Source organism: Echeneis naucrates, chromosome 15 (assembly GCF_900963305.1).
Source record: "Echeneis naucrates chromosome 15, fEcheNa1.1, whole genome shotgun sequence".
NCBI classification, from domain to species: domain Eukaryota; kingdom Metazoa; phylum Chordata; class Actinopteri; order Carangiformes; family Echeneidae; genus Echeneis; species Echeneis naucrates.
Window position 1 is genome coordinate 2,397,727 of NC_042525.1, and position 26,111 is coordinate 2,423,837.

At 41.5% G+C, this 26,111-nt stretch overlaps 1 protein-coding gene across 2 annotated transcripts in view; it reads right to left on the reverse strand.

Annotated features, from left to right (window-relative positions):
• Positions 1-26,111, reverse strand: part of inpp5a (inositol polyphosphate-5-phosphatase A) — a 114,112-nt gene that overhangs the window by 85,052 nt on the left and 2,949 nt on the right. The gene's annotated exons all lie outside the window — the stretch shown is intronic.

Consider the following 26,111-nt stretch of genomic DNA (forward strand, 5'->3'; position numbering starts at 1 on the left):
AATACACAAGGGATCAGCAGGCTCTGTTGGTATCTGTAACAAAGCCTTAATATATTACAGAAGTAGGTCCAGTACCCATGGATGGCATGGGGCATGCAGAACTCCAAATACCTGATCGCCACTGACAACTCTATCTCAAAACAAACTTATTGTTTTCACACAAACATAATATCAAATAGTATGAAATATCTAACGCTAACCCTTTACGTGGAAATCTTTGGGTGTCAGCGTCCACTTAACAAACAGCTGATCTCTGATTAACTGATTAAATCATAAATAAAGATGAGTGAATAGAGTGTCTCAAACCTGCGTTCTGTCCAGTGACGATCATGGGGTGACTGCACTAGTTATAAAAGTAATTCAGATTGTATTGAAGTCTATGGGAAAATTGTCCACAGAATCAGAATAGTCTTTGTGCGATGCTAAGTGGTGGTGGCAATCATAAAAAAATGTTTACATTATCTTTACATTAGAAACACTACCTATGAATTTGAATTGACTGTCAGGAAACAGGCTATCAGTAATAATCGTCCGTGTGGTGAACTAGATGTATGAGCTAAAAATAGCACACCTGCCCTTTGCACAGATCAAACACTAACTTACTGGAAGATTGATAAATCTGGTCATAAGCTCATACATTGACATTTTCAGGGTTTCGAGGCCGAACAAGTATGTGTGTTGGTGCTTCAAAGTGTGTGTACCATCATCCCAGCCTCTGCCAGATCAGACAGAGCATAGGTCTATATAAGGACATAAGCACTGGACCTTGTCATTAGTCACATGGACGAGGGGAGAGAAAAAGAGAGTGAGACGGAGACAGACACGGAGGAACAGAAAGATTCACACTAGAAAGTCGCCACCTGTGCACAATAGATCCGAGTTCACGTCTGCCGCCTGTGCTCCTATAGTGTTATTTCAGCTCGTCGTCAGTGCAGCAGTGCTGAGTGGGTGAAAAACCAAATTCGAAACATGTGTCTGTACGTGTTTGAAGTCATGATCCTGATCCTGTGAGGCGATCGTACCATCAAGTAACGTGACAGCCCTTGACAAATCATACTGATATTTTTAGCTCTTTCCATTGGCGGTTCCTCCCAGGACCCCCGTTAGCCACGCTTGCTGCTATTTCAAAGGTTTCCTGTATATCACATGTAGATCACACATACATAGACACACACACAGCAGCTCTCGGCCTGCAAGTGCACCGGTGGACTTTGCATAAGAAGGGGGACGGGGGGGGGGGGACAACACCAGCTTGACAGAGGGGTGACCATGGTAATGAGGCAATAAAACCATACTGCTGACAGTTTTATAAACAAGTATTAAAGCATCTCATCTGGGGAATACGTGGCCTAGATCAACCTGACATGGAGCAGCGTGTCGCAGCAGCTCGGTGGTGTAGAGAGTCAGCTCTGATTTAGGCTGCCCCAGCTCTGATGTGCAGGAGATGGGTGATGATTCTGGGGAGCAGATGTTGGCCTTGCCTGGGTGGCTCTGAGGGGCCCATGGAGGCCTGAGCCCTGGAGAGAAACGTGGCTAATAACAGAAGGGAAGGCAGAACAAGCCAAGTCTATATCTGCACCCGCAGCGCTTTGCCACCCGCCCTCAGCTTGTCTGAAGTTAATTTGCAGCTAATTAGAAAGTGGGGCTATACTGCTGGAGAGGTAAAAATAAACCCATTGCCTCCCCTCGACATACACCTCCTCTCCCTCCGCTGGCACTTTCACTCGTTTATTTCTCTCCGCCTCCTCTCTCCTCTGTGCTCATGCCTCCATTTTCTCAGCCAATGGCCTACTTTTTAGGCAGCGTGGGGAACCGAGAGACCCGATTGGGTTTTTAGAGGAACTCTCTTTAACAACCCAGTCTTTAAGAAGGCAGCGTCTTTACATATGGACAAATTCAAGAAATACTGACACCTCTGCTGACTGAATCTGCTCTGAACACAGAAGTACCAGCCCAGTTCTCCTGTTGAAACATAATACTTTATTTGGATATTAAGAATCAAATCCAATAGATCATGAGAAGGTATAAGAACCATGTTATGAGTTATTTGCAGCTTCTATATTGCTGTTTTGTATTTAAACAAATCCCATGCAAAACACTTAGGCCAAAATGTGTTGCGGCATGAGACAGATCTACAAACTGAATGACCTTGGACTGAATTTCAAAGCAGAGTAGAAGCATCTACACCTTTTTTAAACAGCACATTTATTCATATTACAGAAATGTTTTAATATATTCAATATTCACTTAACCTTAATATTGAAAGGAAAGATGGGTCTTAAATTTACTACGTCCGGCCACATAAATAGTCCTGTTGAAGTCTAATGGGATGGGCCTAAATGACTACATTAAAATGTGTTTTAATTATTTATTAGGGTGTGCATTTGTTTGTTCAGGATCTGAAAATAGCCTTAACCACAAAGTACAACTACAGTAGACAACACCCCATTACAGTATGTTCTCTCTGTACATATTTTTAGAATTTTGAAGCGTGGTGTTAATGGTGATTAATGCAAAAACAACCTTCTAGTGAAACCTGTTTTTCAAATGTTGACAGTGACTTTTAAGATGTTAAATAGTAACCACGTTTTAACTTGGCAACAGTACTTGAGGATAAAAATGCTTAGACGACACCAGCAAAGGTTATAACCTGGAGGCTTCCGCATAGCCTAAGAGGTCATGGCTTCAAGTCTTCTTCCCCTTGTGGCTCATATGAGGCATTCTTTGGCTGACAGCTGCTTAAACTGAGACTGGAGAGGAAATGACATCAGGCTGGTCCTGTCAAAGACCCCTGTGGCCATCTTCTGAGAGCACATGGCCACCACATGAGGTTCCTCTTTCTCCACTCTACACTCCTCATACTCTCACTCTTGTCCTCAGATTCACCTACAATATTATTGTTTTCTTTGAGCTGTGCCGATCTCCAGGCTTGCCCATTCCTCCCGTCTCCACTGGCTGTAATCTTGGCTCATCCTTCCCAAACTCTATGCTGAGCTCTCCTTTCTTCAGACCACGGCAGCATGGGGTTAGAAATACGCTGCTATAAAAACTTTCCTCTGCTGCATGCAAGCTCCATAATTGAAAAGAAGTGGAGTGGAGATGAGGAGCCTTAAAAAAGCCACGGTTGCTTGGTTACACCTGGCACTAATGCCAGGTCTACCTCAGAACAAAAAAAGCTGTATTTGAGGTAAACTTATAAACCAAGCCACTTCGAGTGTAATTTTGGTTTTGTGTTTCCATCTGACACGAATACACAAAATAGAGTCATGACCTGAAAATACAACAACCTTCAGGACACATCCTCAAGTTCCCTTGAAGGACACGTTAGCATGTATCATAGATGAAGGCTGCGTGGTACACTGGTTTTTAATGATGTGGGCTGATGAAGAGTATTTCTGAATGGAGGCCACTAAAGCCTGAAATGCAATTCAAATCAAATGTATCTATATAGAACCAAATCATAACAAAGTTACATCAAGACATTGTACACATAGAGCAGGTGTACTCTTTCGGGAGTTGTTAAAGAGACCGAGCATGTCCCTCTATGAGCAAGCACTCAGCAACAGTGGAGGGAAAAACTTCCTTTACGAGGCAGAAACCTCAGGCAGAACCGGGCTCGGGGGGGGGGGCAACCATCTGCCTCGACTGGGGGGGGGGGGCTAGAGTCAGTGACAGAGACAAAGTGAGCGCCCCCATTCAGAGCCAACATCAAATACTACACAAATTCAACCACTAATCACTCAGTGCTAGGCCTGTCCTTTAAGAACTCAACTCTGTGGGAGCCTTATTAAAGAAATCTGAAGAAATAAATCATCTGACATCATCCAGCCTTTACCTAGTTTGACCTCAGAGATAACACATTCACAAAAGAAATCATTTCCAACTAGAGGCAGAGGGTCAGGTATACAATTACATATAATACATAGCTGGGGTGAAAAAAGTCAATTGTCTATTAAATCAAGATTCGTCAAATAAAACTTCAATTTTTTTAAATTATTATTCATTTTTTTTATTTTTTTTTGGCAGTGTGACTGTGAAGTGTTTTTCTCATGCTGTTTCATATTCTAAAACCGCCTGTGTGTGTGCTTCTCATCTGTGTACCACATGTTTGGTCTGGCATATAAACAAACAGCACTACACATTAAAATGTGACAGAAACATGACAAACATAGCTCCAATGAAGCCACTTGTAAATGTTAAGATCAGATTGAAAAATCACTGTACGTGGTTACTCACACTAATGTTATTTGTATCTCTATTATTAATGACATATTAAAGTTCATTAAAGTAACTGATCCATTCGTTGTTTAAACGTTAGTAATGTACCAGGGTAGAGGGATATTTTGCAGCATTAGTTTTAAGAATTCATTCACGTTCATTGGAAACTAAATATTTTTGAGCTTACTGGAAAAACACAGCTTTATTGTGCACTGCTAGAATGCTGATTTTAAAGCCATAACATCATGTGAGGTACAAATAAACTTAAGACAAAGATGTGCCGTGATTCAAGCCATCACTCCCTGATCAGATTCTGACAGCTCAGCCGGCAAAATAAACATTCTGGGTAATGGCATCACTTGGCCGTTTGGGGATGTAACCGCATCGGGTCTAAACACTGACTATAACAGCTTTAAGTTTTTTGATAGGAGTGACCAAATGCAAAACAGCAGAGCCATTCAGCTCAGTCTCAGTCTATTGTTAGTTTTGAAGTAGTGTTTCAAATTATATATTCAAAAATACCCAAGAAGCCTTGTGACTTTGTTAGAATGGCCTTTCAGAGAACCAAATAAAAACCAGCCTTTCAAACCAGTGCTGAGAAAGTCACGTCCAATTTGAGCAGAACATTTTGGAGTGATAGAGGAAGAAAGGGATCCTTTTTTAACCCCTCCACAAACTACAGCTCACAAAAGGTATCACATAGAGGACACACTATCCAAAAAAAAAAAAAAAAAAAACAAATGGCAATTTCCCAGTCTGGGATAAATAAAGTATCTGTCTATCTGCTCTGAGGAATTATAGTTACTTCTTCACAGTGACAAATTTGAGACAGATGATCAACAATAATCTACATTAAAATGTTCTGCAGATGCTTTCAATGCCAGACCCTTGTTTTCTCCAACAATCATGGCTCAGCTCCTCATGAAGAGGCAGCTTGGACATGAGTTGATGGACGGTTCGAAAAGAGGTTGCTTGCTTCCAGGGGAGAGGGCAGCAGACTAAAAATATCCAGCCTGGATGGAGGCCATTGACTGAGGGAGGGGATCTGAGGAGGGAGAACAGCCGGAGAATCAGCAGGGGAACCAGTTCATTGGTCTTCCACAGGTGACTCTTCCTAACAAGTCTCAATGAGAGCGGCAGTTCAGTCGGGGCTGGATGACGCTGAAGTGTGTCCCCTCAGTGTTTTATGCAACTCCACATCAAAGAGGCTCATTATGGAATTAATTAGAGCAAACCCACAGTGAGGAAACACCGATTTAGACCTAGGCTGGCTCCTGAGAGATATCTTCATTCTTGTGGATGAAGCACAGAGGAGGATTAACGCATTCTTTGAGTTAAGTGTCCATCACATCATTAAATGGTCCGTCAAACCACACTTGGCTTTCAACATCAGATTCACTCCAAGGCCCTAACTTTGAGAAACTGCTAAGGAGGAGAAGACAGGCAGAAGATTTCTGTTTCCGAATAACACCTTTGGACAATGAGAGAGGGACAAGCAAACTGGAAGCATTTTCGATGAAAGGGAAGGACAGAGGACAAGTGCTGAGAGTGGACACTGGTGTTTAAAACTTCAAATTATGTGTACAACTACCATGTGTACGATTTTATACTAAAACCGCAGCTCACAGAGCTTTATATGAGCAGTGAAGACAGATAGCATAGACTGGATATAAAAAGGATGGCAGCTGCAGTGTAAATGCAGCAATGGAGCAGTGAACAAAGGAAAACAGAACTACAAATGTACAGACACACACCCGTTTAATGTGAATCAATGCTGCAATCAGCTGGGATTTGCGCCGATTAAGTGTCATCAGAAAACAGGAAATGACACCACTCAGAACAACCACAACTATGCAGTTGGAAAGCCCTTCCCTTGCTGACATCTCCAACATTGGAGAGCTCGCAGCACCTTTTAGATGGATGCAGTATCTGCAGGGGGGAGACACTGCGCAGCCGTGAAACACACTTTAGTGCAGCGGCAACTGAAGCCTTGGGCTCTCAACTCATTCTGCAGATTGAGTATTTGCTATGAACTTGTCTAGAAGGAGAAATTCACCATTTACGTTTCACAACTCGTGACACACAATTTCTTTAGAGATTGTGTTCACTGTAAAAGTCGGTATTGGAGGGTTGTGTAATCCACACAAGGCGTGAAGGGAGCCCAGCAACTGACAGAGCAATGCTACTATCTGAGTAGTCGAGCTCTCCCACTCACACCTCTGCCATGTTACTCAACACAGACAGCAAACTCCCTGTGACGATACGATGCACACAGCTACTGCATTATGCTCAAATACCTTTCAGAGAGAACTCATACACAGCAGCCTTGAATACATGGTATTTTCCACTGAAAGCAAAACTGAAAGAAATGCGTGACTAAGCATTTGTGTTGTTGTTGTTGTTTTTTTATATTAAATCCACACTGAGTTTGTCATTATCAGGTTCAATGTTTTGCATTTATTGTTGTGTTGTTGAGCAGGAAGGGACTTTAGATGTGTTCAAACCACCCAGTGTCCTTGTCTTTACAAAGATAAAAGGCAATAAACATGCGGAGTGTAAATGTTTCCTTATTATCATTTAAAAAGCACTGACTTCATACAGCAACAATTCGGCAGATCAAACATCACAGAACTCATTTGATTTAATTCCAGAACAACTAATGACAAAATAAGAAGTAGTTTGGATTTGAAGAGCAATATATGCTGCTGTTTGATTGGATTCAATGAACATTTAAAGTGAAGTTTTCACAGCAGAGACGTACTGAAGTGTCAACGTGCACGTCACGTTATTGCACGCTCTATAACTATAATCAGCCTTAGCTCTCTATTTATACCTTTATACCGCTGTCATTCACTTTCACAGCAGCATTCACTTCCTGGGAGCCTTTGGTGGCAATTTTTAGCCATCTTGCCTTTACAGAAAAGATTATCATTGTCCTCTTAGCTGAGCAACATCTTCACGATCAGAAAGTGACCAGACAGGGCAAAGTTAGCTGGTTGGCATGTTAACTTTAGTAAAACAATGAAAACTATCGAAATCAGTTGTAGCCATCAGTTGATGGCTTCTCACCCATTGACAGCTGGAATTGGTTGCTGCTTGGATAAATGGAATACATAAATGATGGGTGCTTCCAGCTTTATTCATAACAGAGGAATAGGATGTTTATATTTTAGCCAGAAAAAAAAGATGCTGAAAGAGAGCAGTAAATGATAATTTACTTTTTTAATGATCTTCTTTGCTGTGTGAACTGAATGAAGAGACTTAGTACCCTTCTACTGAGCACATTAAATCTCACTCACAGCCATCCTGTCAGTACGAAGCCATTAAGTTTTATTCATTTAGGTCTGTGTTGATGAGGATTTAATTTTCTGTCGTTACCTAAGGATCCAAAGAGAGCAAGAGCAAAGAGTCATTTTGCACCATATTTATGATGCACACAATCTTGCCAATGGATTTTCCAGGATTGCGGTGGAAAGAAACAAATTCAAATTCATAGCGACACCATGGAATCTATGAACCACCAAAAGTCCAACACAACAGGAGGAAAACACTGTAGAACACCTAGGGGGGAGGAAAGGAGTGTCGGCTTCAGCTGCCGTCCCAACCCACAACACTGTAATTACAAATCACAAATCAAGCCAATAACGACTACCCATACAGTAAAGGCCCACTCAGCTGCCTGAGGCTACAGAGCCGAGGGCTGCTTGCTGTGCCTTTATTGTTCAGCAGGACTTCATGGGTGTCTTTAAGATGGTGTCTTGCATGGTTTTTTATGGACCTAATAAAAAGATAAAACAAAAAACACTGTTGGCTGTGGAGATGATGAGCTTTTTGTACTAGCAACTTTTTCCAATCAGTGCAGGGAGTGCTCACCCAAGACTGCAGCTCTGGTCCTACTCAGTGAGCTCGGTCCTTCTGCGCTGTTGTGGATAAAGCTTAAAGATGATCACATCATCATACTGCAAATCCACCTTTCACAAATAAAGATAAAATTTTACATTTGTGAAAGTTCTATATTCTCAACTTGCACAAGCACTGACATGACCCTGAACTGAAAATACCTGAAAGCGCTAATAAAATGCTGCACAGGCCTGGTTACTGTCACTGTAAGTGGAATATAGTAATATCCTGTTAAGCATTTCATGCGAAAGAAACATGGAAGCTTTATGTATTGCTCAGGGGAGTGGGAAGCTCAGGGGAGGCAGCTGCTAAGAAAAGTAGGAGGATTTCTCATTGTTTTGAGCAGATCTGAAGTTAAAAGCCCCGTCCAGATCCAGCACTGAAAGTTAATCCTGGTGTTTACTTCCCTGTTGATGGGGTAATTCCAGGGGAGGAGAGACAGGAGCTGAGCCACGGTGGGAGTCACATTGTCAAGGATCCCACCAAAGAGTCCACCAAGAGCTGCACATTATTTGTGACACCCTGAATTTTAAACAGTGCCAGAGCCAAGGGATTTCCAAAAATAACATTTTCACCATTATCTATTCTCTTTCCCAAGAACGGTTTTAAGATTCCTGAAGAAATAGCATAATGAATAGATATCTTTCTGTGGCTGATGGACTCTTATTACACTATTACACTGATATTCATTTATGGTCAAACTGGTGGATGTTATCCAGTTCAACCATCTAAGTTAGGACCATATATCTTGAAACTGTATTCTAAATGTTGCTAAATATTATACATTATTAAAATTAACAATTTGACTCAATATGTTTTTTTGTTTCCCGTTAAGTTAAGTATTTTAAGCACATTGATAATGATTCTTGCCAATGCTGAGCAGCCTTTATAATCACTGTGGCTTCTACAAATGCCTTTAAAGAAGATGCAGTTATAACTAACCTAATGTTAGGGTAAACACTGCAATGCCGAATTAGTACACAACTGCTCATTACTAATTCTGTGTACACAAACTCAAAAGAGCTGAGGTGCTCAGTGCTCGCATTGGCCCGAGGACACCCTGAGGGACATGAGCAAAGTGCCTCTGCTTAACACGTTCAAAAAAGGAGGTTTCAATCTCCAAAAAGGGAGAGACAGACACGCATGCATAATTCATCAACGGAAGAAAAGACAGAGAGACTGAGGCTGTCACAGATTTAACATAAAAAGCACTGCTCCATTTTCTGAAGGTTTTTCATCTCCAGAGGCATCAACACCGGAAAGCTGGATGAAGATGGAGAGCTTTTTATTTTTTAATCTTGTGATTTTGTGCATGCTTCCTTATGTGTGTGATCTAAAAGTCCTATATTGATCCTGATATTGATTGTGTGGGTTGTGTTTTCGTATCAGGAGTCTTTTGATGTTAATCTTAAAAAGCTCATGGAGACGGCAAACGTCCCAACAAAAGCTAAACACAACCCAGCAAAAGTCTTTAATCTGGTTATGGGAAGAACTGTTGGGTTCTGTTCCTTCAATATATAGTTTCCATTTCTGGATATGTCAATAATTTCATCTCTTGTAAGATCAGATGCTTCCCTCCTTATTTAAACTTCTTCCTGTATATTTTTCATCTGTTGACTAGAGGATGGGCCATGAGGTGTGAGGCTTGGAGATGAATGAGTGAGTCAGTAAATACTTAAACATCCATAAATCAGTGTGTCTGACAGGAACAGTCTTGTTATTTGGTATGAAAATGTGCAAACAACCTACTTTAGCTAGAATCTTGATCATTTAAGTTATTTGCCATGACAAAGTGGAGCATGTGCCTTTGGAGTCGTACAAAAAAATGTACTAATATAGCAGGATGGGGGGTAAAAAGTTAAAATATTGGCTTTAGACCAAGACTAAGGCTTTTCTGGTTCACAAAAGTTTTTATTTTCAAAAATAATCACCAAGAATCAACTAATTATATGTGTCTGTCAATAAAGACACAGCTCATAAAAATGTGTACAATCATCATGTAATCTGTTTCTTTGCAAGAATTACATGGTGTGCGATCACACCTATACTAACAAATCCCTGCCGACAGCTGTGTAAGTGATTCTGCTGCGTTTCTCAGACTCTGATGAGTTGTTGCACAAAACAACCTGCAATTTCCTTGGTAAACAAAAGTCATTGTGAACAACTATCAGGCAAGGAAGGAAGAGGAAATGGTTAAGAGTAGGAGGAGGAGGAGAAGCTGTGTTTCCTTCAGGTGGTAGCTCATACCCTTCTACTTCCTGTACAACAATCACACTGCTGCTGTTCTGTCTGTCCCTTTCTCAGAGTCACAGGATCATCTCAGCATCATCGGTCTTCATGCTCTTTTTTTTTTTTTTTTTTTTGTCCTTTTCCCCTCTCTCTGTCCGTGTTGTCTTCTGCCCCCCTCGTTGCCCATTCTTTTGGTCTTTCCCTCTTGCCGTTGTCTGTTCTTATCTTACGCCGCTCTCCTGCACACAGCATCCTGTTTGCACTGGGGCAGGACAAACATTGTCTGTGTGACGCCGAAGACATTTCACAGGCTATCACTTTTTCAGCATGGGCCCGATATCTCCATAATTGTATTCTTCCTGCTGTGGGAGTGCTTTCAGAGAGTGAGAATGGAAAGAGAAGAGAGAGGAGGAGAGAAAAGAGTGAGCAGCAACAGGGGGAGGGTGGGGGTGCACAGAAGGGTCAGTTTCCATCTCTACCAAACCCCCATTAAAATGTCTCTGAGAAGCCCCGCAACAATTCTTTCTGTCCTGTCACTGTGAACTATGTAGAGCAGAAACATCAACATTGGTATCTGTGTCACACCAAAATAGGTTAAATCCATCATACTTCAAGGGGCAAGCCCCAAACGGGACAAACCAGGCTCTCTGTGACTCTCTGCAACAGAAAGCATGTCCAAAATATATCCAAATCCAGAGCTATATCTCCAAAGTCATCATCTCATCTAATGGCTCCCCTCAGTACTGACCTTCACAAAGAGCCAGAGAACCAGGCTTCAAAAATAAATCAGTAGAGAGGGTGCTCAGCTTCCACAACACAGAGCTCAACCAGACCACAAAGTGAACAAAGTGAACTAACTAACCTGTCCTTAGAAGCACCACAATCGTTCACATCTGAGGCCAGCAACCAGGTTTGGGTCTACTGGGCCCTGGAGCTGGACCTCTGACTCTTTTCCTCCATCACTTTCACATTTCCCCATGGCTCCTCCCTGGAGAGTTTAGGAACTTTTTATTTTTTTGTTTCACTACGCCAACTTCCAATCTGATAGAATCCCCCTTACAAACTCACAATGTACTGTTTATTGGAAACCCGCCTTGGCAAGGCTAATAAGATCCCTTTTTTGTAATTTTCCTTTTTTGGCGATAAGAGTTCACACTTGGTACGACACCCTTAAATAATTTCACAATAGAGTTTCACAACTTTCTCATGAACTGACATCACAGAGTAGTAGTTGGGAAAGCGATGAGGGTAGCCCGCATGTTAGGGGATGTTTAAAGTGTGTCATTTATTTGGCAGTGTGAGGACTTGTGAGGAAAACCACACTTGAGGCCATGCAGGTCATCTGAAAGACGACCTGAAGGAGAATGATGAGCGCCAACATCATCAACAACTGTCCTGTCTCAGAAAAAGAAATATAACATAATAACCGTCACTCAGTTCATATTTTCAAACTTGTTTTTCTCTGCATAATGACGTCAAAAGGGCACAGAGTTTGTTTGACCTTTTGTCAACAACACAATCTCGTGGATGTGTGGACAGTTAGACCAAGAATCAACAGCCTTAATAGCAGCGCAGTAAGGCCATAATTAACATATAAAACTGGCATATAAAAGTCAAGGGATCACCAAAGTCCTTTGGAGGATTGATCCTCTGGAGAATTTCAATCTGGGTAGTCAACCGAGCAAACATTCGTCATGGTATTTCATTCACGAGGAAAAAAAGTCAAACTCTAATACACATCTTCTGGGGACTATTAGATAGATAGATAGATAGATATACTTTATTTATCCCAGGCTGGGAAATTGCAGTGTAGCAGCAGCATTACACACAGAGATATCAAACAACATAGGATAAGAATAAAAATATATACAGTAAAGAACAAATTATCCATAATAAATATCAAAATAGTAAGCAAAAGCAATAGAATTAAAAATGTTTTGTACAAAGGAAAAAGTATATACAGCAAATGGCAGCGTTGGTTTAGTGCAAAGTTAAGTTAAAAGAGTAAAAAAAAAATGTCTGCATATGATTTTCAAGATATTCTATCTAATAGTTGTGAAGGTCATCCTCAATAAGGTACGGCAGGAAATGTAAGATTATTAGAATACATCTTCTGGGGAGCATGAATGTTTGTAAAAAAAAAAATAATAATGATTAATTCAATGCATCCAATAGAAACTGAGGTATTTCAGATTGGACCCGGTAGTGAGGTGGTACCAAAAGACCAAGAGATCAACTTTCTTCTTCTGGAGCCACAATGCTACGTTTTCTTCTGTACAATCCGTCCTATTATGACCCTCAGACACATTCCATCAGATCATATAGATGAGTGGGAGCTAACAAAAGCAAACATTTTCAGACACAGCAGACGGCAAAACCTCATTCCCAGCCTGCCAAACTTCTATTCCTCCCCTCAAAATGATTCACCATTTTCAGGCATTCATTCTCTGCAGCAGCGTCTTGCCGTCTGTCGAGCTGCATCAGCTCTGTGGGCCTCACGAAAGCGCCTCATCAGTTTTACAGACGCAATCTCCTGCATTCCTATTTACTTCAGCCTACTTCCATACATCATCTGATAGAACTAATCACGTCTCCTGGGCAGTCCCGTCAGTCTCCGATGACCCCTCAGCAGAATGCAGGCTCACCATGAGACAGGGCCAAATGGGGAAACAGTGGAAGGAGTGGAAACAGGATAAGGAGCGTAGACTGGTCATCATGAGAGATGCGTAAACAGGAATTGAGAGACAAAGTTGTACGTAATCTTGCTGTTCCAGAAGTAAAATTCATTCAAATTCACAAACACCCTTTGAATAGATAAATAGCAGTGTTTTCTGTAGCTAACACAAACACCCTGTGGCAAAGAAACACCACTGAATCACACAGACAAATGCAAAACCTGCCTGAACTCACCTTCAATTTCCTTCAGGGAAAATGGACGTGCTCTTAAACACACACACACAGTTTAAGGAACAAACTAAATAATGAGTCACAAAAAGCAGAGCGTGACAATAAGCAGAGGAGGCTTTGCCAGGATCACTGGTATAGATCTCAGGGGTTAAGCAGACCTGTCAGTCCTGTGCATCAAGTTCAAATGCGCTGAAATGTGAACAATCACATGCCATTTTGAGACATGTCAGTTATGACATCTGTAGGAAACGTAGAGTCAAACTGAAGGAAAGCTGCTGGAACACCCCTTCTTTCCAAAAAAAAAAAAAAACCTACAATCTGCTAACATCTGGCTTTCGTCGACAATGGAAAAGGCCACTATCGGCATTCAGACCCAGGTCAAATGAATCTGCTAGAGACCTGGGTGCTTATCAGCATTGATGTCAACCAGCACAATCATTTCTGCCCTTTTTCCTGCCGTAAAGTCTCAGTACCCAGACACAGAGTGAACCAGAGCCTCGACATCATTTTTAAAGAGACACAACCACTGATCTAAGGAAACACTTTTACAGGAGCAAAGCTGATGACTTATGACAGATAACCTTTTTTAATCAGTTTGCTAAGCAGCTAGTTCACTGTCTCCAATGCATCTGTGCTTATGCTCTGTAAATTTGTTCATGTGATGACAACAGTGTTCAAGAAACCAATCGATTTTTATTTGCACAATTAAATACCTGCAAGAGGTCCACCCTTAATTTAAAATAAATAGGAATTGATACTACGAACATAACTCCTGAATAAACCACGTGCATTTAACATCCTGTTCGTTGCTCATGGGTGGCTAGTGTGTTAGATATTAGCTCTAGTTCACCAACATCCCGGCAAGCAGTTACTACAAAAACAAACCTCTGGCTGAAATTACAGTTCAAATTCATTCATGCATATGAAAAAAGCTCAAACACATAACAGAAAACATTGTGTTAAATAAAGAGATATTCATTTTAATTATGTGAATTGTATGACAGTTATTACAGTAATAACAGTTAATATAAGGACATTTAATGTCAGCTCATGAATCTCATTAGGACAGAGGACACTGCTTGAAGCCAGTCAGCCAAGAAGCAGCAACTAAAAGCCAGCCAAGGTCAAAGGTCACTGATTTCCTCATTTATACATAAATACAGTATTTTCCCCCTGGAAAAAAATCATCAAATCTAATAAGAAGACAGTATTCAGTTCAGTTAACTACCTCAACATGTTCCAGCACCCAAAAAAATGCCCAGTGTGAATTTGCCAGCTCAGATGTTGGAACATGTTCAGAGTCACTCGAGTCTTGAACTTGAACCTTTTAGCGGAGAATAGGGAAGCAGGAAATTGACAGACAGGAAAGGCCAGACCAAGACCAGCATCCCCAGGCCACCTATCTTCCTAAGTATCCCTTTACACACCTCTTTGGCTCTGCCAGGAGCCAATCAGATAAAACACTCACTCAGCGTTTCTTGTCTCACTGTCCCTCACTGTGTTTACATGCCCAGAGTTAGTCAAATTACAGCCATAGTTCACCTTTGTCTGTCATTTGGACAACTGCCTTTGTCCCAGTATACATGCTGAGGAGAAAATTGATTTGTACTGTGCATACTGACAGTTTCTGCAAACGTGTTTTTGAGAAATGGGAGACATAAAAAAAAAAAAAAAAGTCAAGACCAACACCCAATATAAGACAGACAGCTGAACGTAAATATCCAGCAGCTTCTACTGTGTATTACCATTTCTTTGTCAAGGAAAGATGATTAAAACACACAAATTTCAGCAAATTGACACAAGAGCTTCACCTGACACATTGGCGTGTGGGGTGACAGCTGCTGCCTCTTGCTGATTCCCAGGTAATAAAAGCCAAGCAGGGAGCAGTGAATAAATGAAGGTCAGCTGCTGGACCTGGAGATGCTGCTATTCACCATGTCGGTGGGGGGGGCGTGGAGGTGGGTGTTTTCGTATTCTTGAGTCTCGGGAGGTAGAGCAGGTTTTCCGCTAATTAGAGGGTGGCTGGTACAACTCCCAGTTCCTCCAGGTCCTTCAGCAAGACCTTAGACCCTTAATGACATCCAATGGTTGTTCCATCAGAGTATGAGTGTGGATGTGTGTGGTTTTTAAGCACTCTGAATTTTAACAGTTGATACAACCATGAGATCTAGAGATTCAGCACCTCAACAACTTTTTCTGTAGCAAATAGAGACTGACTTGTTGATGTTATTGTCACATCATACCAGCAACATTACACAAATCTGACACTTTCCACCTTTGTCTGGCTAAACCAGATATATGTGATAGACATTGAAAACGCAAAACATATTTTTTTTTAAACCAGGTTGGATAGAAGCAGGTCAATATACAGTCTATTTTGTGTCAAATATTTCGTCCGGCTACATAACACAGAAACTGTCAACACTTCACTGAATAGTCTAGTGATCACTACAGTCAGTCAGTCTGTCCTCCAGGTGAACATGAATGCAGCAGGACAAGTTATCACTACCGGGGGTTTAAGAGTCAGCGTCAAACTGCCGGTAAAACAGATGAACGTTCCAGGAATCCATATCTCTGTATCTGTGGCTATAAAGACAATAAAGATGTGCCATATGAAAAAACAGCCAGGCAGTTGGGCTTAACTCACTTTACAAGACAAACCTTGTAAAACCATGAACTGTTTTGTCTCTGACACTTTTATGTCCGTAGGCTCATGGGCTTTAAATGGAACAGAGCACATGGTTGGTTTTTTCAGTGGTCCTGTAAAGCTGGGATGTTTCTGTGCCCTGACCAACACACTTAGGAAGACTCAGGCCGGAGCGCACACTCACACAGTTTAACAAGGTTTCCATCTGTCAGGCAGACAAAGCAAATATCTATAAAAGCTAAATTATGTTCATTAGCAGTTGGATGAATATGCTTTTTTTTATTCACTGTGGACAACTGCCACCCCTTTCTAAACCTGCCACTGGCCAGGTCAGGAGTAATAAAAACCTGCAAAGCCAGAAAGGTAGAGACCATCTGTTGAGCTGGCATGTGAACTGGCATCTTGGGACCGGCCTGGCCTGTCCCACAAAGCCTGAGCGACGAATGGACACTTGTCTGATCAAGTGCAGACAGGCTGCAGGCAAAGGGCCAGAGCTGCCCTTGAGACATATATGTGAGTGTTTGCTCATCTAAAGTATGCACAATATAAAATACACAGTAAACAACAAATATATATATATATATTTAAAAGAAAATAGCATACAGAGCAGGGTGAAGCAAAAAGGCCTGATAGTTTTATTCCAAGCCCCCACATGAGTCATGCTGAAATATCACAAAAGTAAAATTACAAAATGAGCACATGAAAAAAACACGACTGCCTAAAAAGCAGGAATTTAACTTACTGAAAACAAAATGAGTAACTTTACAATACAAGAGTATTACATTCCTCCATGCTGATTGGCTGGGACAATGCCCACAGGAGCCAATGGCATTGTCCAATGTGGAGACATGACTCTATATGTAAATAGGTAAAACAGCAGAGTGGAACATGCTCATTCAGGAGAAAAACTGCATATCCCTAACTCACACCTACACAAAGAATAGATATACGAGTCTCCTGACTTTTATCCACCAGCCAAAATTCATATAAGCACTAAAAGATTGCTGCTTGAGTGTTGACCTTTCAGTCCAAATCCACATTATTAAAAACCGAGTGAAGGGCCTTTAGCTCTGACTAAAGTACTAAAACTCTTGATAGACAAACAAAGGAGCAGAAAAACTGTGAAATTTGGAGTATGTCCCTCAGGGAACTTAGCCACTTGAAGCATCAGGAAGAGAAATCAAGTCTCAACTTGAGCCTCAAAACACCCGATTGTGACCTGAATCATTGCCTTCTTTGCCAAATTTGTCAGTAGAATAGGAAATTTGTTTGAGGCCCTGCTACTAAATAATAGGATGTCTAAGACAAAGCTATTCCTGTGGTTGAGGTCTATATTTAGCTGCCGGGGAGAGAGGCAGAGGTAGTGGAGAAACAAGGGAGGGTCTTTCATTGTTGCTGCTGTCCGCAGTGGAAACTTTAGCGTTGGTGGAAGACCAAGTGATAACCCTTTGTATGGGTCAGAGGGAGATAAGGCAGCAAAAGGGACCACACACATACACAACATGTATTCATGTATGTGCTGGAAACCTGGCAAACCCCCAGTCACAATTTCAGAAACAAAAGGAAATCATTTGGGAGTGGCCGAGCCCCCACCAGGGTATTATTGCTCACGAATAAACATGGTCCAGCGAAGATCCTGTCCTGCTGAGACGCGCCACACACAACGCCCATCAAGATGTGGACGTTAAACTCCGGGGGTTCAAATCATCCCTGAAGTAGGGATTCACAGGTGTACAGCATGGCTTAGCAACACAATCAAGCTTGGCAGCTAGTGTCATCACATTTCAGTTGTATTTTGGTTTCACTGCGAAGAAAAATAAAAAATTATGATGATGCAATTTTTGTTGGGGTTTGTAGTAAACGAACATGTTGTCTTATGCCTGGAGAGCATGTTTTGTTAGCCTAACCATCATAACAATGTTGATATGGTGACATAACATTTATCAATGAAAAAAAAAAGCTCCTGTGATTTGCATATTGCAATTGGCCACTTTTCAATTTTGATTATATTTCAGTTAAGTCCATGTTAAAAACACCTTGGTGTTGCTAACTATGCAACACATATTAATTTTATCAAAAAAAGCCATCCCTTTTTTGCATCACCTGTGTCTAATGTGTAGTTGCATTTGTCTGACACAGACACACACTCACTCACGTACAGACAGTGACTATTGTTGAGTAATCTTTAATGTGGTCCAGTCAAAATATCTGCTTTGAAAAAGACATTCATTAACTTAAAGTGGGCAGCCTAAGCTTTCTTACAGTTACTTTTGGGCATTTTTGCTTTTATGTTGAAGTCACAGAAAAAGAGAGAGAGACAGGAAAGTCAAGAAGACAGAGGAGCGATAAGGAAGGGATGGCATGTCACAAAGGAGTCAGACAGTTAAGACCTGATAGAGCTCCACAAACAGCCACCTGACACAAGGCAATCGTTTATTACAAAATTAGGGCTAGAAATGAAAAGAGAAAATCCCTGATCTAATCTCCTGCTCTTCTGTCACGCTTTTCCTTAACTGCATTTACAATCCCTTATTATTTTTTTTTTTCGATTGTTTACACTGTTTATGGTATGTGTATCTGATCTTCTGATTTTCAGTATTGTGAAAAAATAATGCATTGAAGATTGGAGACTGCTCCTCCGTTTTCTCCAGAAGTGAGGCTGAGAGTGGGAGGACTAATGATGCAGTAATTAAAGCAGGCACCACAATTACACCACAGCAGCTTGCTGAAGAGTAGCATTCAATGCCAACCCTGTTCCTCTTCCTTCGTCTGCAGCTGGGCCTCTATTTGCATCATATGGGGGGGGGGGGGACAAAAGACACAAACAACATGTGCCTTCTGGATACAGCACTAAAATTGGCCAGGAACAGGCAAAAAACAAATATTTCCATCTAATGTAAATACAAATCTACAGTCCTGTTACATGTCAAGCTGCTAAGTGCCACTTGACATGTAACAGGAGCTATCAGGCTATTTCACCAGTGATGAGGAGCCAATATTGAAGGGGAGGGGGTCACTGGGAGAGAGCTTTCCATTAGGGCTTGGGAGTTGTTGAGAGAAACCAGACATCATTCTGAGTGATGGAGAATACACTTTTGATACTGAGTGACGCATGAATATGCTTTATTTCTCCAACAGTGATGCATTTGTGACCAAATTGTAGCTGGTCTTTATAGTAAAACCATCCGTAGATCGTACTTTCTCAGGCTCGAAAAAAAAAAAAAAACAATGGTCTTAACTGGGAAATATTCACCCAGCGACTGAAATGTGGGCTAGAGAGAAGCATCCTCCATCCAAGCCTTCGAGTTAAATAAACACCCATCCTGCTGAAACAGCGTGTGCTGGGTGTGTATGGACAAGAAGGTTAAGGGAGCGAGTGAGTGTAGAGGTCTCTGCAGGGGATAAAAGGAGTGAGAGGAGCAGCCCAGCTGGAAACTCTTTTTCCCCCCAACTGGAACTAGTGCAGGAACATAGTCGATGTGAGGACGTGAGGGGAGGCCACATTTTGAAAACATCAAAAGAAAATTGTGTCCAAAATGTGAAGTTTTTTTCTCAATTCTTGTCACAGAGCGACGTGACGACCATCACATGGCCTTCACAGCTGAGGATGATAATGTCAATTAGGTGGTTTAAACCACCAGCAATGTTCTTGCATCTGAAGCCAAGCTGGCTGTAAGTGGCCTGTCTGCAGCTTCTTCACAATAAACGTCTTACTGCACAGAAAACCTACTGTAATTCTCTTTGTTGATTTTATTTATTTATTTATTTTTATTCATCATATTCTTGTAATCTAGTAGCAGGGTGATTCAAGGAACTCCACACATCCCTCTTTCCAGTAACACTTTTCAGCTTTTATTCTCCCAGGACCCTCGGGCTATAATGGGATCCCTCTAGTGAGCACTGGGTCTAACCAAAGGTTTCCTCCCACTTGAACATGTCCTGAAGGCGCCTACGAGGCATCCTTATCAGATGACCAAACCATTCCAACTGGCTCCTTTCAATGTCAAGGAGCAGCATCTCTCTAATGTCAAGTCACTGTCCTGAGGAAAACCATATTAGCCAGTGTTTCAACGTCTACCCTAACCCTGACCACAAAAGAAAGCAGCCAGCCTAGCTTAGCACTGACGCTGAGAGAGGGGTAAAACTGGAGAGGTTCCACTGGTCAAACCCACTGAGACCAGCTAATATTTGGTTTTTGAGATGAGATAAAAGGGGTGAGGAACAAAAACAACCTCAAAAGAAAAACTGTTCATACAACCTAAACAAATATGAACCAGTCAGGGTTCATTTGTCTATGTAAGTACAAGAACCGAGGTATACAAACCATAATGTCAAACGCAAATCTTTGTTTTTGGAGGCTGGGTAGGACGAGTCATTCTACTGTAGTTATTCTAGTTCACTTGCAGGTACAGAGTTGTATTGATTGTCCCATCGAATTCTTGGCAAGTAAGCGAACAAGCATATTTTCCAAAATGTCGAAGTAGAATGAGAAAGCAAACACCCCCGTTCCTCCATCCTTATACATACTGGTTGTCAATATCCAACCTTGGAAATCCTTTCTACTTCTCACATCATTACAGATTCAGGTGAAAAAAATCATGAGTATCTCTCAACAGGCCACGAAAACAATAAAGCAAACAATAACCACGGTTATCGCTACTGCACGCACAGTGAGTAGCCAATCATTCACTGCCCAAACAAGATTGGATTTTATTTCAGTGAGACTGTTTATATTGCAGCTGCTGATCAACAACCAACGCACTCAGATGTTATTGTCACTAAAAAGACACAATCAGGTCGATCAGCATATTCGTCAATCACTACACAATGATGTAATTCCAATGACTGCATTATTAAAAATGTGGTACTGCTGAGCCTGTAACAACAATGACAACAACAACAACAATAATAAAATCCGCTCTGCAACACTATCTCTTCCATTTATCCACTTTCTAAAAACGTGATCTCTGACAAGATTACAGATTTTTCCGAGCTGTCTGTGATATGAACTGTCCCAGTGTGACGTGGAGCAGCGCAGGGAGGACAGATCTTCTGTCACAGCTCGGGCAGGCTGCTGCTATGAGCCCCGGCCTCTTTATTCACCAAGTTTGGCTTCTGTGCAAATAAAAGACAAACCAGCATTTCTGCAATCATTCAATTTGTAGTCTCTCCCCGGCAGCCTGCTCAGACAAAACACAGCACGTTGTCAAAAACCCAAGTCCGTGCCTCTACGTGAGTGTGTGACTCTAACAAACACAGCAGGAGGTTTAAGGCTGACATCATCACAACAGATCACAGGAAGGTGAAATAAATGTTCATGAACACAAAAACAGGAGTTGACACACAGGGCAGCTGTTGCTAAGAGCAGCAGCCCAGTTGCTAATTTACACCCCCAACCCAGTGAGAGTGAATTTATGTCCATATTTAACACATTGCTGTCAGCTTAGAAATGTTTGACCTTTCTGGGATTGTTAAAATAATATATAAAAACACACACACACACACACAGCACTTTGACATCTACGAAAAGTGAACCAAATAATATGGCTTGATAATTAATTTAGAGGCACTAAATGTCTCGTCTTTTGTCTGCGACTTCAATGAACCTTGTTAATTACTGTGGCTAACCCAACAGTGGCCAGAGTTGACTGTGACCATCTCCTTGATTGTGTAGCCGACAGGTTGTGACCAAGTAAAAGCAGAAACTCAACCCAAAAAGCTTTAATGGGGCCTGAGCCTCGGCTGCTGTCTCTCCAGAAAACCTTATGAATGAGTCCTGGGCCTAATCAGCGGGATGGGTGGGGGTGTCCCTCTCTGGCTTTCCCATCCCAGATAATTATGGCTCTTGGAGTGAACCCAAGCTTCCCTCTGCCTGCGTCAGCACTCCCACCTTTATCCCAGTTCCTTATCTGGGCCCAGCTGGGCCAGGCTATTCATTGTCCTGCTCCGCTCACACACACATTATCAAATCCTGCTGTGCAGGAGCAATGAACTCTTGAAAAATGTGATAGGGTCAACTCACTCTGAAGTCCCTGTCTCTTGTTTTACACAAGGTGTCAGTGTGAATGAGTTCAACAGCTAAGCAGAGGTGTGCCAACACGATTATCTCTACACTGTTCTGGGGGATAGTGACCTGATCTGATTTGATCTCCACCTTCAATACAACACAATCCAGCACCAAAGATGGCAGCGATAAAACGGGGTGAGCCGAGAGCGAACATCTGCTTCAGCTTGAACACAGAACATGAGGAAGTTCTTACAGAGGCCACTCTGTTACTTTGGATAAAAGTTAGTGATGAAGGACACGGAAAATCACCACTGACCGAAAATCATGTCAGACATCAGCCTCACCTGATGTTCCTGATGTTTGTTAAGCCAATAGAAAAATATACTCATCCTAAAATTACAGTCTTAAGTGTTTGAGCTTAAAACTCATTTTTTTCTCCAGGTCTTTACTATAATTATACATAATTACAGTTGCCATTAAGACTATGATTTCAGCTGTTACCACTGCCCGAGGTTTCTGTCTCTTAAATGGCGGCTCCTGCTTGCTCAAGGTGGAAATAGTTGGGTTTCTGTAAATAATTTTATATTAACACAGCTCCCTCTTCCATCTGGAAGGTACCTTGAGATAACTCCTCTTGTGAACTGGAGCTATGCAAATAAGAACTGCCTGACCCTAACCCACTTCTACCTGCTAATTTTGTTGGAAACAAGTATTAAAAAAAATAGTTTTCCTTATGTAGGGCTCTCTTTATCCCATTCAAAGATCAGCACTATTATGACCAAACTGAAGTTAAAATCAAGTGGAAAACTGGTTGGGGGGGGATTGCTAATATGATAGCAGAAACCCCATAACCATCACTCTACTCAATGGTTTATTTGAATACTTTGAATACTTGAATACTCATTACTATTACAAAGCAAACTAATTATTTTCATGAGTGACAGCTAATTGGCTGCCATCAAGCAAAGTGACACGGACCTCTGGAAACAGGAAAAAAATGATTATGGAGTGGCCTCAACTTTTGCCCCTGGTGACGAGCTGGAGTTAGTGTGGGAGGCTGGACTGTGCAGAGTAGCCCACAGCTTCACGGCTTTCTTTTAAAGACTTCAACACTATTATACAGCTCCATACAATTTATCCTTACACAGTCAGTTCAAGGGTGCACCTTCATTCTGCTGCTTTCCGTAAAAGCCACAAACATCGGAGGAGAAATCATTGTCTTGACTTAAAGTCAAAACCAGAGCTTGATCGATCGGCATGACAGGACAGACCAAGACGCTGTTGTGCGACATGCCACAACAGCATGTTATCTGAAAAACTGCAGGCGGTGTTCTGCTGTAAATGTCGGGTACAGTGTCAACAAGCCACCTTGATATAATGATGGAGTTCCCGAACAGCAACACAGCAGAAGTTCTGGGTATTGTAATTTCCATTAGAGGTGTTGACTGAAAATCAAATCACCCTCTGTAGTTGTAAATCTAACACATCAAGTGTGACACAGGGTCATAATGCTGCTAATTCTGCAGTGCCATTTAATTTCTACCATCTTTTTCAGTTCAGTGCTTCCAAAGTTATACGATAGGAGGAAAATAAAGTATTTAAGAAGGTTACCAATGAAAAGGAAGCATACAGGGGACAGTTTTAATGAATAGAGGCATCTGCAGGAAGCTAAAACATATTGCTGAGCCCCTTCACTTTTCGCTGCCTGCTGGTGGCAACTTTCATTTCTTTCCAACATCTTTCCCTTTTTGAAATTCTAAGTCCGTGTTATGACAGGATGGAGGAGGGCAGAGCAGGGGGAACACCAAAATAGCATCATCTGATCTTTCTTTCATAAACTTTTCCACTCCTGAAGCAACACACTGGAACAGACTTTGGCAGAGGAAGAAACACAAAATCGAGCTGTCAGATGAAGCCTTTGGTCACCGTCTCTGCTCCCTCTCCTCTCCGAGTTAAAACATCAGCACAGATGGACGGGGGAACGGACAAATACAGGGGGATATGAGGGCCGCAATTAATTTCCCCATTGTTCACGTTCTCCATTTCTACCTCCTTATCAGCACAGCATGACTGCTGGGATCATACATTTGTGCTCTACCAACAATACTATACATACACACCCTGAATGCTCAATTACATTATTCAGTTAGGGAATTCACTACCATCAGCCATGTGACTTAAGGCTAAATATAGTTCCCAGGGTCTACGCTGCCGGCTGTACCATCTTCACGAGGAAAATAGTGTGGTACAGCTAATGAAATGCACGGCATACTACTCCTAACTACACAAACATGCATAAATGTATAACAGCCGCTGAGAGCTAAATACAAAAGAGTTTGAGGAAACACTCTGGTATTTCTTCCCGCTCTGTTCTATCTTTAGTGGTGTAAAGATGCCAGCTCAGTGGGATGTGCTGTGACAGGCTGAGCTAATGAGCTGCCAGTGGACGGGACAGGGCAAGCCAGAGAGTGACAGATCATATGAAAAATAACTTGGACAGCCAAACCCACAATAGAGAGTTTTCATAGTAATCTGTTACATCACATTGTGGTCATCCTGGCTTGGCAAACAAGGGGTGCATGTAATCAAAAAAACGGAGCGCTTGAAATCAAATGAAAACCACAGCCAGGAACCCGACGTTTACCGCAATGAGAGCTCCTGAGAACAAGGTGGGAACAACAAATATTGCGGCATGATTCCTCACAAGCAGGGCAAGACATGGCCAGCTGTTTGTTAAATTTTAATCATCCAGCTTAACGTAAGTGAGCATATCACTGGAAAGTCTCCAAGAAGCATGATATGATCGCTCAATTACTGTCAGCAAGCCAGGCCTTGTTATGACCACGGATCACGTAATAGACAAGGACACTCAGATCACACCTATAGTTTGTTTTCTTTGGAGTCAACCACAGTGGAAAAGTTTACTTTCTTGCTTTTGTCTGGGTTCATTTAGGTTCAAACCCAAAGCCTGTAAACACGGGCAGTGGATTCCAGTCCCTGAAACTCTGGCAGGATTTGCAAATGCTTCATTCAGCACTTCAGTATACTTTTTTACTCTGGATTTGTTTCCTGTAACTTGGCTGTTGGCACAGTAGACCACATTAACACTTTAAGGGGTTTACTTTAGTCCAATGTGAAAGAGAAAGCTGCGCCTCAGGCATCAAGCTGTGGTTATTTGGTGACACCCAAGTCCAGCCTGCACAGTGTCCACCTGTTTAAACAAGCCCTTACTAAAAAGACAACAGTCCAGAGCTCTCAATGTATGTTTTATATTAACATGCCCACATACTGGAATGAGTTTCCAACTCACCAACAACTTCTGTCAGGTTGGTGAACGGGTGAGGTGAAGCAAATAACAGATTCACTCACACACTGTGAGACTCACACACATTCATTATTCCTTCTTTATCCTGACTCCACTGTGGTGGTCGTGTGTATGGCAGTATGGATCATTAGTTGACTTAGTCAATGCTGAAATGTGTAATACATAGTGACTTTTGATCAGGAATCCACAGAGGTCATGCAGCATCTTCTCACTGGGCCTCCCTGATGTGCCCTGGGAGTAGAAATGCAGAATAATGTACATTATAGCTGCATTACCCTCAGGCATCCTCAACATGTGGGGCTGCATGATATCACAAATGGGATACAGGTCCAGTTTTAGTTGGAATAATTATTTTCCATTTCATCTTTACTAGATTTTTTTTTTTTTTTATATTGGAGGATCAGAGTGTGCTGAATATATTCACAGTATTCTCAGTGAAGTATATTCAGTAGAATCTTGCTTTCAAGAATAGAAGAGAGGTTTACCCTTAAAGCTGATTCTTATTAAAAGGTCTACAGACAGTAATATTAAAACACAGCTGAGTAATAATGCTCACCCGCTGTAATATCAAACATGTTTAGTTTTGGTTTTGTTTTTTGTGTTTTTTTTTTCTATTTCAGTAATTTTTGGACAATGGACCTTTCAAAATATTCTTTCTCATTTAAATCTATACGTATGAGTAGAAGTTAAATAGTGATTTTGGAAGATGTTGCAACTACAATGTGAGTCACATGTGAGTTTCATTTTCCCTGAAAAAAAAAAAAGAATTGATGAGGATGTTTGTTTTGTTTGAACTTGTACCAAACAAACACATTCTCTAATGTCTGACGATTTGTCACTGTATCATCACAACACACATTTCATGACTCATTTCATGA